Source organism: Gambusia affinis, linkage group LG16 (genome assembly GCF_019740435.1).
Source record: "Gambusia affinis linkage group LG16, SWU_Gaff_1.0, whole genome shotgun sequence".
Classification (NCBI taxonomy): domain Eukaryota; kingdom Metazoa; phylum Chordata; class Actinopteri; order Cyprinodontiformes; family Poeciliidae; genus Gambusia; species Gambusia affinis.
In genome coordinates, this window is record NC_057883.1 from 20,057,843 (window position 1) to 20,065,381 (window position 7,539).

Below are 7,539 nucleotides of genomic sequence, written 5' to 3' on the forward strand. Positions count from 1 at the left end.
AGCTGGTCAGGGTGGGATTAGAGCAGCCATAAATATCTCTCAGCTTCATTAAACATGGACAGGACTGGGGGGGTAGCCAGGCTTAGCTAATTTTTTTAAAACATTTTTGGTGGGGTTGTTCATTTGGAACGGTTGAGGTTGAGGCTTATTTTGGAGCATTTGCCTCCTCATCACGGGGAGGGATCTCGTCTTACTGCTGTCACCAAAACTCCAGCTCTGTTCTAGACCCTGAAGCAAACAATGAGCGACAAGTTATCAGGGATTTTTTATTTTTTTTTTCAAAAACTATTTGACCTACAACCATCCTAAACAAACCCAGTTGCCAACTGTTTCCGCCTAGTTTGTTAGTTTACGTCTACCTATTCATACTGTACATTTCAAACTGCAACTCAGTACATTAAATACTTCGGGCTGGTCCAGAGGGATCAAAAGCTTTTTTAATATAGGACAATGCATAGGGTAGGAGTGGGAACCACTTAGTTCACAGAACAGAAAATAACCTATTAGTGGGAAACGACTTTCTCTCTCTTTTGCAACTCACGACAACTTTACTGATTCTAATTTTAACAGTTTGTGGAGTATTTTAATTAGAAAAACATCAACCTCTTCTTTGGTTTGACTTTTTTCCTGCAGAGACACTTTACACAGATTTACAGTTTAATAATATTTCTTGAGGTCTCTTCAACTGATTGACTAGCACTAGCATAGTTAAACCAGAATCACCTATCAGTTTGTGACACAAACTAAAGATGTCGATAGAACTGACATTGTCCAGTTTTCAGCAGTTTGTTGTTTATGTGTGGATCTGTGCGGTGAGTCTAGTGAGTCTAGTTTTAGCTGTACGGTTATTCTAGTATATAAGTTGATTGAAATGAATTATTTTGTGAAGCAGTAGAAAGAGCTGGGATAAGTAATCATTTTTGTAGATATGGTGGGGGTCCAAGTGAGTTTGTTTTTGTTTAAAATCTGAGTGGTCATACTGTACCTTCAATAGTTATAGAATAGAATAGAATAAAATATGCACTTTGTCAAGTCCTTGTGGAAAATTGCTGAGTTGCAACAGCAAAGATATTCAGAATAAGACAGAATAGGTCAAAGTAGTAAACAGTAGCATTTGTAACATCGGTTGCAAAAGCTATGTATGAATGAGTGAGTGAAATTTTGAATGTTTTGGAATGTTTGCCGAAGAGCCACAAGCAAGTTTGAGTCATTTTCATCAATAAAATAATAAATAAATAAAATTTACAGGGTAATGCAGCCGACTGATCCACAAAATATTAAATAAGGTAAGAAGAAATTCATAAAGTAAACTCTATAAAAGAATAAAAGTGCATCTATGAAAAGCATGATATCCGAAGTCCAAATTTACACACAAAAAGAGAAAAAGATACAAATGCAAAACCTTCAGAGCATCTGTTAGCGCAAGATGAAAGTTTTTATGTGTGCAGCTTGAAACAACTGTTTGGATGATGCAATATTTGGAAGGTTATATTTTCAATATCATGGATTCACAGACTCCTTACATCAGTCACATTTTGTGCAGCTTTAATGCTCTTGCATGGCCACAAGTGTCACAGAGAGGGGTGGAGACATTCTGTAATGGCACAAAAAAAAGTGTCTGGAAAATGAGGGTTAATAGTAATGGATATCTTTATTTCATCCATCCATCCATTTTCTGGTCACCTTTGTCCCTAATGCGGTCTGGAGGGTTGCTGGTGTCAATCTCCAGCTACGTTCCGGGCGAGAGGCAGGTTCACCCTGGACAGGTCGCCAGTCTGTGGCAGAGCAACACAGAGACATACAAGACACAGAACACTCATACCTAGGGAGAATTTAGAGAGACCAATTAACCCGACAGTCATGTTTTTGGACTGTGGGAGGAAGCCGGAGAACCCGGAGAGAACCCATGCATGCACAGGGAGAACATGCAAACTCCATGCAGAAAGACCCCGGGCCGGGAATCGAACCCAGGACCTTCTTGCTGCAAGGCAACAGCTCTACCAACTGTGCCACTGTGCAGCCCTTATCTTTATTTCAATTCACTGTATTAGTATCTCAATTAAATGTGTTCCTGGAATTATGCGCCGCTCATAAAATTTACCATCAAACAGATATTTCAGTGCAACTTTACGTTATTTGTCAGTATCACAGATACATTTCAAATGTTTGGAGAAGAAGAGGAAGAAGAGCTGGAGTCCTGCAGTCCATATGGTGGGAAAGTTGTGTGTTAGTTTAGTCACGGTATAATAAGTTCAACATGTCTCAATCGTAAACTAATGCTCACTTTTGTCATATTTTTGTCTGAGAGTTTAACCTCTTGTCCAAGCCATTACTCAGAGTTACCACAGCTCAGAAAGTCACCAGCAACAAGCCAAACAAGTGAACAGAAAGTTGAAGAGATTAGACGGAGCAGCTGTAACAGGCTGCATGTGCACATGAAGCAGAGTTAAAAAGCCTCCTAATAACAGTGTAATATTAGACTCAGACTCTCATTTTTCTTTCAAGAAGTGCATGTGTCATTCTGGGATCTCTCCTACAAATAGGAATTGAGGGCATTGCACCACAGTATTTCTCTCTGGCTGCTGAACAGACGGTCCAAATGGAAGCCAGCTTCAATTCGACCGCACCGAAATACCACAAAGAGAAGGAAAAACACAGAGAGCCGAGTTTTGCATATCAGATTATCATCAAGTTGTACCCGATCTCCTGGTATTTAGACGAAGATTTGGGTATTAAATCTCCGCTTCAAAGTGCCTAATTACAGTAAGTCCTGATTTCATGGTCGCAGCTGCAGTTTGTCTGGACCAGGAGATGCTGCGGCTCATCGCTTCTCGTATCGATGTCGCTGCAACATCTGGACAGATGGCTTCATCTGAGCATCATCAGCCACACCGACAGCCTCCAGACTCCAGAGGTTTACCTTCAATGTTCATGTATGAGCCCAGATCTGCACCTCCTCTCATCCCTCTCTCCTCCTGATCCAATTCATGAATCATGTTAAAGGGACCGTCTGTAACAAATACTGCCATCTGGTGGATGTATTAAACGTAGCAGCTATGTTGAAAACCAAAAATCAAGCTGTGCCTATCACTACAGTTTTCAGCCTGCCTCACTGAGCCAGGTAGTTAGGTCTGATCTGAATGTTTTAAAAAATAAAACATCATTTCTGAGACTGAATATAAAAGATAAGGACCTGCAGATCTCTTAAAGAGGAACTCTCATCCTGCTTCCTGCTGTCAGTTTAAACCACTGAAAATCTAATTGGGAATCAAACCAAAACAGCTAATTTGGAAATGGAAAATTAAATTTTTTTTTGCACCAAGAGTAATTAAAAATGCTCTACAAGTACAAGAAAGGAGCAGAGCTTCTACAAAATAAAAATGAACTCTTGAAGCATTGTTACCTTGCAGTAAGAAGGTTCTGGATGTGATTCCCAGCTTGTGATCTTTTTGCATGACGTTTGGGTTCAATCCACTCATGTGTGGGTTTTGTCTGGGTTCTGGCTTCTTCTCACAGTCCAAAACATGACTACTGTGTTAATTGGTCGCTCTAAATTGTCCTTAGATATGTGTGTGTCCTGTGACGCACTGGCTACCCGTCTAGAGTGTATCCTCCCTCCTCTCACCCAAAACACTCACTAGGGAAGATAAAGTATCAAATAAAAGTTTTCTAAGAATGGACCCTTGAGGAACTCCACGTGTAGTTCTTTTTTCCTTTAAGGTTTATAATTGCCAAAATCACACTGATGTCCTGGACTGCTAATAAAGATCTAAAGAAATATCAGTAAAATTTCTCCTCCCCTAATTTGCAATAATATTTTATCTCAATTCTTTTATCAGTCAAAAGTGAACTGGAAGTATACTATTGACTGCAATAGAGGCAAGAAAGAAGAATTTTACTGTTTCCTTATTCTAGCTTAGTTTATCTTTAAACAAACGTCTCTGTGACATATGTTCTGTATTATTTATCATATCTACCTTAAATTAGAACCTGCTGAGGAGCAGATGATTTTTATTTTTGCCCTAATGAATAAAACCGCAGAACAGGAGGAGGAAAAACCAACTTTCTTCACTTTTCAGACGAAGCTGTTACCGCACGATTGGTGGTCTGAGCTGTTAAACAGAACCAGAAGAGTGTCTTCAGGAGAAAGAAGAAAAAAACAAAAACTTATGGATACATATTTCTGTGTAATGGATGTCTGAGTTGTGAGATGAGGCCGGTCCTGTGGGAGGAGATCACATTTGCCTTCTGTGAAACACCTAATTAGCTGCGATGCAGTGACAGCCTGCAGTCTAACACCAAGGCTGAGATGTTCTTCCTATATTATTATCTGCATAATAAGGTTTTTTTCTGACTCCTGTGATGGAGCGTCTCTGCCCATCAGTCCACCTAATATCATACTTTTACACAGTGATTCACCCCCTCCAGTTCGGACTGGCCCCCCACCACTGATGGCATATTTCTCATTATGGTTAAATCAGAGAGATGTGGTCTGGGGGCTAACCACAGCTCATTACCATCATGGCGGGAGTACAGCCACCAATTTACCTGCAGACGAGGTAATGCAGAGGAGAAATAGGCCGACAGAAGCTGAAATGATATTTCTAATTACGAAGCTCCTCTCCCACTGTTTTCCTCGCTGTCTCCGGCTCCCAAACCTCATTTCAATATTTGTTTCTCATCAAACGGAGAGGAAGAGGGCCGAGGCCAAAGAGGAGGACGAGGAAGGTGATACCTGCAAACAAATCAGCAGCAGCGGCGGCTAGATGAGGAGGGTGCGTCGTGTTAATCATCTGCTCAAAAGCTGCAGCTTGATTCTAATTTCCTCCTCAACAAAAACCAGAATCAGACAAATAAAAGACATTAAAACCAGCTCAGCTCAGACGGAATCGGACAAAAGACTGAACAGAAATAAAACCCCGCGCTCAGAACATTTACACAGACATTAGAGAAACTTGGAAGCTTGAAAATAACCAGAGGATGAAGTCTATAAAATATCAGCAGAGAACAAATAAGAGGAGACAGAATGAAAAGCCATTTAGATCAGGAGGATGAATGCATTACCAAGGCTATGACACCGATTCTAATCAACGCTGGAAAATGTTTCATCAGAGGAGAATTAAAAAGCAAAAATAAAGCATCTGAGTTAAACATTGGAGGAAAATAAATCTGAGGGTTCCTTCCGGTTTTAATCAAACTAGAAAAAAAGTTTAAAGAAACAGGAAATAAAAACTCAGGATGCAAGTTTACTAATGATATCAAAATGTCGCAAAACATAAATATAAGATGAAAAAAGCGAGGCCAGAAAATTTTATTCAGATTATTGATAAACTCTCAGCAGCATCATCATGTTGTTGTTCAGGTGGACTTTGTTTAATCCTGAAATAATGATTCAGAAAATAAAAAAAAACTATTTTAAAAATAAAAATGCAGGTTTGATGAGGAACTGAGTTTACAATTTAAAAGTAAAGAATCAACTCAATTTTCATCAGGACCAGGATGAAAGTAACTACCGTATGTCCATAAAACAGGAAAACATAAAGTTAGTTTTTTTATTTTATATATAAAAATATTTAATCCTCCAGACTGTGACAATTATTTTTTTAAACTAAAAATATGATGGAAGCTAAAGAGACTTAATAAATGGTTTGACAGTCTTGAATTTCTGATTATTAGCGATTTATTTTTGTAATGAAAAAATAAGGGCAGCTTTAAGGGCAGATAAAATCTTTAAAGCAAAACTTGAAAAATATCAAATCTGTTTAAATTTCCGCCTGGAAACTCAGAAACAGGGAATATATATATATATATATATATATATATATATATATATATATATATATATATATATATATATATATTTTTATATATATATATATAAAAAAATAAAAATAAAATATATATATATTATTATCAAAGTTAAGGAAATATTCTATGGGTTTTTTGGGTTACAACCTCATTTAATAAAAAAAGAAATGAAAATGCTAAATACTTTTAAACTCTAATCTGAATATGCTGCATTGATGAAATTCAAACCTATAGAAGTGGACAACTGCAGTTTTCAGTATGGAAAACCGAATATTGAGAAACAGAAAATAGATTTAGAAATAAAGGTGGAGGGGTGAAAAGACAAAATAAAAATAAGGACTCAGGTAGATCGAAGAGAAAAGCTGAAGTTCTGAACATTTCAACATATAATCTGCTGCTGCTCGTATCCGTCAAGACGACAAAGTTCTGACTGAAGCGGGTCGCAGTAAAACCCGTTTGGTTTCTTGTCCCTCCCCACTTCATGGGTTCATGGTCTCCTTTGTTTTTCCAGCTCAGAATAAATGACTCATGTGACACAGCAGCAGTCTGCACATCATCAGCACAGGTAATAAGTCACCATTAAGCCTCCCCAGTGTGACCCACCCAGCTCCAGTTTAAACCCCCCCTCTGCTCCAGTTTGACCCTGTTTACTTTCAGTTTACAGTCAAACTTCTCGTCTCCAAGCTCCGCTCACCTCAACGCTCCTCATTTAAACAGTCGGTGTGGAGAAACTTTCAGCGTTTGTTGGTGAACATCAGCAGAGAGGGAACTGCCGGGACAGAGGTGGGAAAATCCAGGGAATGATCCTGGAAAACCAATGACAAATTTTAGAATTGTCAAAAAAAATTATATTTTATATGTAACAAATATGTTACATGTATACAAGTTTACTAATGCAATTCGTACTTGTTTTATTTTACCAGATCCAATTTCCCTGAATGTCCCGACTTGATTTAAAGATCTGAAGTGAAACAGTCTAATGAGCCACTAAATGAGAGAAAACCACAGAAGAAGAAATGATAAGACATAAAAACAACTGATTGGATTCGTTGAACACAATTATCAAATCATCACTTATTGTTCAGGAGCAAAAGACAACAGGGGTCCAAACGGAGCCCTGAGGGACACCAGGACCATGACTGAAGGTCGACTTAAACTCTGAAACGGCAACATGGAGAGAAAACTGTTCAACTGAAGGCAGATTAAACCCTCTGCAAACCTTAATCACTCCTGGTTATTTTTTATTTTATTACATATAATGGAAAAAGTTTATTACTTCTGTGAGATAAATATTAAAAGTTTATCTGAGACGATGTTGTTATTCTGAGTAACAAAGATAAAAGAAGTTCTATATGAGATAAATGTTTATGAAAGTACCAGGTCAAACTCAAAGGATTTTTAAAAAGAAAAATGTAAGCTAAAACGTCTTAGCTTAGCTTTGTTTAAACAAAGACAACTTTGTCAAAACAGTAATATTTCACAAAAAGTAAAGGAAAAAAAAAGAATAAAATGCTATAAAAATGATGTAATTGCACATTAACTGCAGAAACTGAAAAATGACTGAGACGCTGCTACTTGCTGTGAATTGGTGCTTCAGTCCAGTTCCTCTGCAGTTCTTGGTTTCTCCTCAGAAACAGCATGTTTGATTTCCCAATATAACTTCACAATTAAATCACAGTCCAGAGGATCGGTCGGCATCTCACTAACATTAATTCTGTTGGTCTGGATCCA